General features: G+C 34.0%; 1 protein-coding gene across 1 annotated transcript in view; it reads right to left on the bottom strand.

The window, feature by feature from the left end:
* LOC141461445 (uncharacterized) overlaps positions 1-9,213 on the bottom strand; it is a 244,966-nt gene extending 235,753 nt beyond the window's left edge. The window contains exon 1 of the mRNA XM_074142582.1: positions 8,999-9,213. The gene's annotated coding sequence lies outside the window, so the exon portion shown is untranslated. The remainder of the gene's footprint in view (positions 1-8,998) is intronic.
* Between the last annotated feature and the right edge of the window lie 2,412 nt (positions 9,214-11,625).

The following is an 11,625-nucleotide window of genomic DNA, read 5'->3' as shown; positions in this document are numbered from 1 at the left end:
TCTCTATCCAGACTTGTGCCTTCCACCAGAACCAATATTGACAAGATGGGGTACTTGGCTGGAAGCAGCTCAGTATTACTATGAAAACTACAATAAATTCAAGAATGTCCTTTCACATCTCGAAGACGAAGCAGTAGCGATAAATACAGCCAAGTCTTTATTCGAGAAACCTAATTTAAGGAACGACCTTGCATTCATTTCTGACAATTGCGTATTTCTTGCACAAGCCATTACCCAACTTGAGTCCCAAAATGTTCGACTGACAGAAAACGTGTCCAACGTTAAAAAAGTCATCGAAAAGGTGGAAGGAATACCTGGGAGTAAGGGAGATCTGATCAGATCAAAACTGGTAGAAGTACTGAGCAAGAACAAAGGGTGGGAGACCATCTGCCAGATTTCTGATATTATCAGTGGAACAGAAGTCACCTCAGAACATCGTGTACCCTTAACAACCAACGAGATAACTTCTTTCAGCAAGGCATCTATAACATCTGTAGATGTTGAACGATCTTTTAGTCGTTACACGTCCATCTTACGCCCAGATCGTCGTCACTTTACGTTGCAACATTTGAAATTTCATGTGGTTGCAAACTATTTCGAAGAGTGAAGTTTTCAAAATTGAAAATTTAACACATCTTTTTATAAATAGTAAAAATGTTCTTTGTTGTATAAATCATTATAACTTGTAAAAACAAATTATTTTGTTCCTAATAAATTATTATAAATACTAAAAATGTTCTTTTCTTGCATAAATAATTATAACTTGCCCCCCCCAAAAAAAATCCATTTTCATAAAAAAAAATGTCCATTTTACTTAAATATTCCAGAAAATATTTTAAGAAAATCACATATTTTCCACATAATTGACGAAAATAAATGCATATTTTAATTAAATATTTGGCATTTTTAAATACATAAAAATCCGTTCCTTAGTGATAACTCTTTCGCATTATTTGCAATGAGGAAAGCCATAAAATTTGGGTGAACAACGATCCAAGTGGTGCAGTATAACCTTGAAACGCCAATTATTTTGGCTACTACTTGAGCTTAACTTAAGTTTCTAACATGTACATCCAACACAATCACTACTAACCAAACACACTGTTACTTTAGGGAAGTAACTTGGGCCCTTTAGTCTTTGATTAGCGTGGAGCTTCAACCCTCTCCACTCTCATGATTAACTATAGTAAGAGCTTTGATACCTTTGCCAGTCTTAAATAGGCTAATTTTGCGTTAGGAGACTTCTTATGAAATTCCTTAGCATCGTCTGATATGACCTTAAATTTTTTTTTAATATTTTAAGGGTGGAAGATATTTCCTTTCAAATTTTTCAATCAAATCCACATACGTTCACTAAAAGAAATTTTTTATAAAAAAAAAGAAGTGATAACTGCAGTCTTTACTCTGAATATCCGATTAACATCACTACAACGCAGTCAAAATTGGGTGTTTTTCAACGTTACTCATTTTCGTGCAGTTTTTGACGATCAACACTTGTACAACTACCCTGTCGGACAGTTTTAAATAAATGTTCAATATTCGTTCAACATTTACTTTAAAAGTTGTCAAATTTTGGAGAAAAAAATTCAAATTTTGCCAGAACGATGGTTACTACACAGTTAATTTTTATATTCTCACAAATTATACTTTTTCGAGAGAAGTAACAGAAGTGAGAAATTTTTCTCTCTTTTTTTCTCGTTTTTTACTGTACACATAAAGTAGAAGAAATCTTCCAAAGCAGATAAAAGAGGGATTGGTCGGGATGTCAAGAGTAGGGGTATAGTGGCGGAAGTCGACTACAGGAAGTAGGCGTGGAAAAACATCATTGGTCTCCCTACTTCTCGCCATGTTACATACTCGTCCTTTACTAAACAGTGCTGCCTAAATATTATACTTATTTTTGTTTTTTTTATCTTAAGATTTCTACTTAAAAAAAATATAAAATAAATAATACTTGTGTAGGTTATCTGAACATATGGTACTTTAAATAAATTTCTCTGCAGTTATTTTTTCTTAATCCTGTATTGCGTTTAAATATTCTTGACTCTGATAATGTAAATTTGATAAATAGTACAAAATAAACTTCGAACTTTTATTTTCAGCTGGCCCAATCCACTGTATAACAGTCTAAGTGGACTCAGTACTAATCTTTAGAAGAGGATATACAGCTATCTGCGATAAACCATTTCTTAATTGTCTGCATGGAAGACAGGAGGTTATCTGCTATTCACATTCAAGGCGGTTGTCTCTAGATAGCGTGACTGTTAATTTTAAAACCCGGATCTTGTACATACCGGCTGCAAGCTGTGGCTAGGCAACGTAGTGTGTTATACGTTAGAATGTACCAACTCGATCACTTTTTCTTTTTTTTTTGCTTCACATAAATTTTCAAAAATAAGGCAGATCGATCTTCAACGCAAGTCTCAAAGAAGCATAAAGTCACTGCAAACAATACGATCATCGTAAATTTTACCCGGCGTTGTAGTGCGCATGTCTTTTACGTGTCTGATGAGTTTGGATTTTCATCAGTCATAAGATAGGTTTGTTTATCAGTATTAGAGTACAGAATTTGAGTTCTACTTATGTTATTCACTGTGATTGTTAACTGAGAGAGCGGTTACGTTGTGTGTATTTCGTTACTTAGATTTTTTTTTTTTTTGTATTTATTAAGGCGCATCAACATCCGAAGTTGTTGGCGCCCAGAGCTTTTTCCGGTGCACTGCCTGCTCCTGAACAGTATTATTTTGTTACAGACAACACTGTCCATCAGTGAGCTGTAAGAAGCCTCTGGAAAGAGAAAATCTAGGAGCCAGCAGCTGGATTCGAAACCGGCATCTCCGCGTGAAAATCTAATACGCTAATCTCTTCCTAAACTTAGAATGTTAATAACCAGTATGAAATTTTGGTGAAAATAAATTATCCTTTGGTTACATATGCTTTCTATTTGGGTAACATAAAAGGACCTTATTTTTGTACGCAAGGGGGCGCATGAATTTTGAACTAGCAAAAGTGTTACATAGTTAATTTTTAAGGAGAAATAACATTTGTTAAAATTTAATATTTATAAACATCGGATTCATAACATGTATTGTGTAAATAAATTAATTCTTGAAAAAGAACACCTCTAAATTGTAGAGTACATGCAATATGCTCGTATATTTTCTGTGAAGAGTTTTATGCTTTTATATGTATATACTATACACATGGCGCCACGATAGCCGAGTGGTTAGAGGCAAGGACTGCAAAGCTTAGAAGTACTGTGTAGTTCTGGGTTCAATTCTCGGTCTTGGCCTTAGAATTTATTCAATGGTTATAATAAGAAGTTTATAGTAAAGTACGTTTGCTAATCATCTCTGACCACGATACCTAGTTTGGTAGTTGGACGTGAAGCCAGCTTTGGTGAGATTTTCTTAACTGAAACAGTGAAATTTGGTCTAGGGTACGGAATAACTTTAATGCAAATATTAAGTTCTGTGGGATTCTTAAAAAAGAGGAATTAAGTTCCGTCTATAGTTCGATTCAAACCATTTATGAGTTTAATTTTACTGAGATTTAAATATTGGGCTTAAATTCAGATTTAGCAGAAAATTACTTAGTCTAAAGCTTTCCCAGAGCCTTTTATCTTTGTTTAAATTTTCCGTGATCATCATTGTGATGAGATAAAGTTCTTGAAGCTCATATCTTATTTAAAAGCATCGATAACCGAGATAAGAGATGGTACTTTTTAATGGCTGCCGATCTTTTACTTTCGTTCCAGGTAAGTAACTCCAAACCATTTCTGGGTAACATTGAAAACCATTAAGAGAATAAATTTTAAATTTAATAAAACAATTTTAACTTTTAGAATTGTAGTAACCCAAATCATTAATTTATTCAAGACTTTTGTCTTTCTATAATCTACAGCACATTACATTAATTTTTCTCGCTCAATGCACGCAACAAGTACTTAGAATATGTAAAAATAACATTCTTATCAAAGTGCATGTTCTTTATCAATCTTTGCATTAAATACGATCTTGGTTAAACTAGGTGCTTTTGCTCATGCAATATGCTTGCCCTCCTACTTAGTTTAATAACTTATGCTTAATTCTTAAGTTTAATAAGGTTATTTTTAAATACTAATTAAATTGCCTTCATAATGGTTCAAGTGGTAACACTTAAGACTTTTTCAATCGCTCTGCTTCTGATTTATATTGTTCAAGTGATAATATAAAGGCTAAATCATTTCTTTAAAGTAACCAATATCTTACACGAGAACTGAGAAAATATTGTACTTCCAAATTTTAATTTCTGTCATAACAATGTGGTGGTATTGTGAACACAAAAAAAGAAAAAGAGATAGTAAATGTTTGTATTCATTTATCTTTAGACTAGCGACACTGAATGATATTTGCACTCCCTTAGAATCCCGAGCAAGCTGCTAGTTGGGATAACGTGGTACCACACACCTTCTTTTTTTCAAATAAAAGTAAGATGTCGGAAGACTTTCAATGCAAAAGATGAATGCAGACTTGAGGCAGTAAGCCTCGCAATCAAAAGCATTATTTTTAGTCTTTGCTTTGAGCTGGAGAATCTCGTAAGATTAGAACAAATCCAGGCTTATGCGACAGCTAGCCGACGCAGACAATGCTAGTTCAGTTTACAGTTTCCCAGCTTTGTTAGACGTTTTTGCGGACATAAAAGCCAAGATTGCTGTAGGATGTTTTTACTTTTGCTTTTACGCAACTCTGGAAGTTCTGCGGTTCAAAATTCTTTCACCGAAGGCAGAATTAGTGACCTATGGGACTGTAATCAGACCAGCAGTAATATAGGTCACAGAGACTTGGATATTGTCCATGAAGTATGAGGAAATTCTTCAAATTTAGATAAGGAAATTATTACGAAAGAATAATATCTCTAATTGTGTGGACGTAGGATGGCAAATCTTTGTTCATCTTTTCTAAATATAACTCTGTGATAAAATGCATGTAAACAATGTGTTTTTAGACTTATAATGGGCTCTAGAAAGTCTAAAAAGTGTCGTTTTTATAAAAATATTTGGCCAGTCATATGCCTAGAGCTTAGTTATCGCACTATTTTGGAATCGCAAACAATTGAAAGAACGATTTTGTAAATTTGATCCCAAAACTTTCATTGAATCGCATCATTTCTATTAATATACTAAGAGTAGGTCGACATTTTATTTACCTTTGGATTTTCTTTAAAGCAGGTAGAATTGCGTAACCACTGCTGGCGGAAGTGACCTTATTTGGATTAGATCTCTGCTTGCGACATAAATCTCTTTCAATAAATAACCGTTACGTGTTTGATTTTGTAACCAAGTACCTCCTACATAAGTAAAGCACGCTTGTTTTTCCAGCCAATGATAATTGTGTTATAAGTACCAACTTACTTTAAACTTTAAGAAAAAGAAAAAAACAAGTAATATCTTTTTTTTAGTGGGTGTTAGTAAGTCTATAATAAATAAACTATGACTAATTTTTGGTTTTCTTTGTTTTCATTTCAAAATATATAGTTATTTATCATGCACATTAACTTAGAAAACGTATGCAAATCCAATGCTAACAAGAAGGCTCCAAGGTCGACTGAGAGATGCCGCAGTTCAATTAAAGTTCAATTAGAAGAAACCCGCTTCTGCGAAGACTTTAACTACGTGTCACCTCTTCCTTAAGCAAAATCTGCAATGAACAGTCACGAACCAATCATAGTTGACTTATGTGTACTAAAGTCTCAGCGCCAGTCAACAGAATAGCATAAATGGCATGAAATTACCTTCTTCATCTGAGTTGTACTCTTGGCTTATTAAGTTCATTGTTTTCAGCTCATTGCAGCCCAGCGAATTGCCCTTAATATTCGTTTTACGTAGGAGATTAAAACAGCTTATTTAGTAAATGTAAGTAATATGACTCTTCCCTCACCGAACAACAAAAGCTTCCCGTGTCTTTCCGTGAGAACAGAACACCGAATTCAAGGAGTATCCTATCCTATCTATAGGATAGGTATACATGAATTCATGTTAGTTATGTCAACAGATGACACTGATATAATTTTATTTTGTTGGTCCACTTTGTTGTCTCTTAGTGTGAGATTGAATCCATCACCTTGTAAAAAGATTCTCGATGTATTTACTTATTAATCTATAACTTTTTGCTTCATGCTTCCGTTGAATTTCAATTTAGTTTCAATTTTGCTTTGACAGATTCTCCATTATTAATTTCACCGTGTGATAGTAAGATTCTATCGCCACTTCTTCCTCTAATTTCGCGATGAATCTCCATGTTCTTTGCCATTCAATTTTTTCCCTTTCTTGTAGAACTATATAAACAAATATGTAACTGGTAAATATTCAGAGGTTTAAAGACAAGTGAATGGTTATCCAGTGACAACTCCATGAAAAAAAATGCATTTAGTTATCCAAAAATTCGTGGATACAAAAACATTTCAATCGCTTTTCGGAAGTAAAGTTGAGGAAAGCTTTGCACAAGTGTTAGAATGAAAGAAGATTCATATAAGGAATTTGTGGTTTCAGGATTTCCCTTAAATCGTGAACAAAAGATTCTCCTTCAGGCTTAAAAGGCTTGGAATGTATTTTTCTTTAAAAATCTCTTCTAGCTGCAGATTGTTCTCTAATTTTCTCTGCATATTATCTCTTTTCTCTATCTTATGAATTGATGTTAGCTTGATTGACTTAGTTTTTATGCATATTTTTTGGTGTAATTGGCTAAAAAACAATCATTTCAGACTAAAACATTATATGTGGAAATATGAAACTGCAAATATGTGTATACGACTTTTTATGCAATCTGAAGTTGCATTATTTAAATTAAATAAAGAATCTTTGGATATTTATTTTATTTTTCTTATTTATTTATATATGTTGATTCTCTATGCCGATTTATAAATTTTATTTATTCGTTCAATGCGCAAGCGCTAGAATTTAGTGTAGGCGAAAGTAAAATGAACAAATAATATGTAAATTAATGGAAATACGATGGAAATATTTAAAAGACAAATCTATTTATTTACTTTTTTTTTTTAAAGCCATGACAATATCCATGGTCATTGGACCCGGGGCCTTCTAAGTACATTGCCAGCATCTGGGTCTCTTTTTGATTTCATGTGAAATTTAAATGCCTTGCAAAAGGGTATGCCTTTGCCAGACGCTTCAATGGTTGCTTAGGTTCTTGAAGTTATACAATTCTTTATTGTTAATAATTAATAATTTTGTTTCGAAAATGATTCTATATAATTAAATACGTATTAAATTGAAGTTAACTTGAAGTCTTTTCACTTCAAATTCTAAATTTCAAAAAAATTAAATTTCATAAAGAGAAATATTGAAGATTTTACTGGCATCCCTTGAGTTGACTGAAGGAGTCAACTAGATAGAACAGCGCAGACATTTCGAACCACTTAAGGTGGGAATCACCACCGACTCGGACAGAAATTTTGCTGACGTCGTAATGTATACTGTCGCAGGACGTGCTATAAAACTGAACGATCAAACGCCAGCAGAGTTAAGTATCAGCCTTAGCCTTTCACCTAAAAAATTAAAAACGCAAGTTACGCTTGGCCACACTCTTTGATTTTACTCAAGCAAAATTGGAAGACTTGATAGCATTTTATTTCATTCACAGCCTTCTTATGGGCACTCTTAGTCCATCAAACCACCGTTTGTTTTTGAAGAAATTAGTTACCTTCATCGAAAATGAAAGAGCAAGAAATTACTTGTAATTAAACAGGATTGACAACTACCATTCTAACTGGAGAGCTCTAATCGCATGGATGAAGTTGTTGAGCTTCCCGGACGAAAATAGTAAAGTAAATAAATAAAATGTATTAATACAAATTCCATAAAAATTTAAATCAATACCTCTTCTTAGAATATTAAGTTCTATACAGATTTTTTTATGACAAATTTAACCAAATTCTCGTCGAGTTATTAAGGCTTGAGTCTCTCAGAGCTTAGTTCTCAATCCCATTAATTTGCAGTTTAAACGACATTTTCACATTTAACACCACTGCCTTGCAATACTCTCCTTCTATCATAGACGCTATAAAAAAAGATGCAAATTGTCTAAAATAAAATACTGTAAAGCGTATCGCCTTGGGAATATCATGATTCGATTCGTACGGAATGATTAAATCTAAGATGAACTGTATTCAAACTCAAGAAGTCAATTAGATAGAACAGCGCAGACATTTCGAACCACTTAATCTGGGAAACACCACCAACTCCGAAAAGAAATTTTGCTGACGACTAATGAAATCTATACTGTTGCAGAACGTACTATAAAACTGAACAATCAAACGCCGGCAAAGTTAAGATACATCGTACTTTGCTGGGTTCAATTCCCGGTCTATGCCTCGGATTTGGTTTAATGGTTAATAAAAAGAATGTATAATATAGTATATTTTCTATCCGCTTCCATCCACGACATCTGATCGGTAGTTGGACGTAAAATTCGCCAGAAAAATTGGGCATTACTTAACCCCTTAACTCAATTTGTTTCACTTTTTTGTTTGTTGTATTTAAAAGACAGAAACAAACTGCCTGGAAATAGGTTTCTTCTTCTTATCTTCTTATTTTCATTGCAGTTTTATGATATTGAATGTATTTTAAGCTTCTATTTGGTTAAAATATAATTTGTGTAGTTACTGCTAACGCTAACCAAGAAAACACAGTTACTGTTTCGTAAACAGTTGGGCCATCGAAATAGAAATTTCTCATATTTTAATTAGATTATTTTATTCAGTACTGAGACGTAAAAGTGTTAAATTAAATAAAAAAATTATTATACAATGTATGCTATAGATTAAAAGCTGTGTTTACTCCAGCGCACTCTTAGTTTAGATACTGGAACTATAAACTAACGGCTACATTACTCGTCTCTTTTCAAAAGATTCCTTTATCATTTAAAAAATAATATCATCGTTAAACTTCTCCATACAATGTTTTGATTTTGAAAGTAAGAAGAATTACAAAAAGTAGACTTACTTATTCTAGATTTTCGTCTTTTAATTTTACGTTGAACTTCATAATCGCTGAGAGCACTCTTCCAACACGTTTTCACACTTATCACTTTACACTTGGAAGTGGGATATTGCTACTTTTGTTTTTGCAGTTTTTGCTTTCAATTTTGATTTATTTAAAGGGTGCGATTAAAGCAATATAAGAAAATATAATATCATCTTTCTAGTTAAGGAACACAAGAGTGACTGTCTCATAAGACTGGCGGTGGCCTGGAACTGCCCTCGTGAAGTGTATATTGCCGCCTCCGTAAGTTACGCCCTCACGCTGGCCGTGTTGTAAAGAGTTTTGTGTGAGTGTATTTGGTGCAAGTGGATTGCCAGTGTGCGTATGTTATATACATGTTAAAGTTAAGAAAGACGACGACAACAAAATTGTGTGTAGGTTAAAATGTGAGAACCCCACGTTCTTTATCTTGTTACATACCTCACTCTGTTCTTGGTTATACATCTATTAACACTTTCTCTTCTTCCAGATTCCTACTAAAAACTATAGACATTTATCCTTTCTCTTTCTTCTTAAAGAGGATGTACAGCTTTGATGTCAGAATTTTTATTCATCCTGTCTTTACTCCAGAGGGAATATGATTCTATAAACTTAAAAAGATATATACAAGGGTCGTTTGAAAAGTCCGTGCAAAAATAAAAACTACTTAAGTTTTTGGGGTAAACCTTTTTTATTTTTCAACATAGTCTCCTTTTAGGCTTATACACTTCGTCCAACGCTGCTCTAGTTTGTTGATCCCTTCCGAATAATAGGATTTGTCCAAGTCTGAAAAATAGCCATTCGTTTCTGCAATCACCTCCTCGTTTGAATAAAATCTTTTTCCCGCCAGCCATTTCTTCATATTGGGGAACAAATAGTAGTCCGAGGGAGCCAAGTCTGGAGAATAGGGGGGATGTGAAACGAGTTGGAACCCTATTTCCATTAATTTTGCGACCACAACTGCTGAGGCGTGAGCTGGTGTGTTGTCGTGATGGAAAAGGACTTTTTTGTGGGCCAATCTTGGGCGTTTTTCTTGCAGCTCGGTTTTCAAACGGTCCAATAACGATGAATAATATCCACCTGTAATAGTTTTACCCTTTTCCAGATAGTCGATGAGGATTATTCCTTGCGAATCCCAAAAGACAGTCGCCATAATCTTTCCGGCCGAAGGAACGGTCTTCGCCTTTTTTGGCGCAGATTCCCCCTTGGTAACCCATTGTTTAGATTGTTCTTTGGTCTCAGGAGTGTAGTGATGTATCCATGTTTCATCCACAGTGACGAAACGACGCTTAAAGTCCTGCGGATTCTTCTGGAACAGCTGCAAACCGTCCTTGCAACACTTCACACGATTTCGTTTTTGGTCAAGCGTGAGCAATTGCGGCACCCATCTTGCGGATAGCTTTGTCATGTCCAAATGTTGATGCAAAATATTATGTACCCGTTCATTCGAGATGCCCACAGCACTAGCAATCTCACGCACCTTCACTCTTCTGTCATCCATCACCATATCATGGATTTTATCAATGATTTCTGGAGTAGTAACCTCAACAGGGCGTCCAGAACGTTCAGCGTCACTTGTGCCCATATGGCCACTCCGAAAATTTTGAAACCACTTATAAACTGTTCTAATCGAAGGTGCAGAGTCACCATAATGTTTATCAAGCTTCTCTTTAGTCTCCTCAGGCGTTTTGCCTTTCATAAAGTAGTGTTTAATCAACACACGAAATTCTTTTTCGTCTATTTTTTGAAAATCACTCGACTTCCTCGATTCAAACGAATGCCAAACACAAAGAAATAGACCGATCTGGCTGAAACTTGGTGTGTTCTTCCAAGAGATGCTACTAACTAAACATAACCTCGATACACGCCAGTAGTGCTATCTCTCTGACTTTGCACGGACTTTTCAAACGACCCTCGTATAATACATTGTTGGCCTAACTTTTATTCATTCGATCTTAAATCCAGAAAGAAAGATATGATTCTATTATAAGTATTTTGTCAAGGTATTGGACAAGGCTGTACTTTCTGTTTAAGTATAAAAAATATAAAGTACCTACTAGTTTTTAATGAATTTTAATCAGGATAGATTATACTTTCTTGCTAATACCACTATTTAAAAAAGAAAAAGCAAAACAAAAATTTGTAAATGGTTTGAAACCTTACTAGAAAGTAACAAATGACAGTACTTTTTTTTGAAGTCAGGCTGTTAGCAACTTTAGAAGAAGAGTGAAGGAACTGAAACCAAATTCAGAGAGTTCCAGAGATTTAGTTTGATCCGAGCCTCTCTAAAGTTAAATTATTTTCAGAATAAAATAAACAATTCGTAATTAAAAAAATAAGAAAAATATTTTTCAATAATTTCAGGTTGTTACATAACCGACACAAGACCAATGTTTTCTTTTTTATTTGAAACTTACCCAAGATTTATGCAAGGCAAGTATAGTTATTTTAGAATTTTTATAGTTGTACATTTCTACTGGTTAAAATATCATCCATGGGGTGTGTGTGAAAAAACTAGAATTAAAGTGGGATGTGCATAATCAATAAATGAATACTAGTATTGATACAAACAAAAAAATATTTAAAAAAACAACGAATTTTATGTTCTC

This window comes from Rhodnius prolixus, unplaced genomic scaffold (assembly GCF_049639745.1).
Source record: "Rhodnius prolixus isolate KJV_2025 unplaced genomic scaffold, Rpr scaffold_6, whole genome shotgun sequence".
NCBI lineage: Eukaryota > Metazoa > Arthropoda > Insecta > Hemiptera > Reduviidae > Rhodnius > Rhodnius prolixus.
The sequence above is the reverse complement of the archived record's forward strand: the minus strand, read 5'-3'. Positions and strand labels throughout refer to the sequence as shown.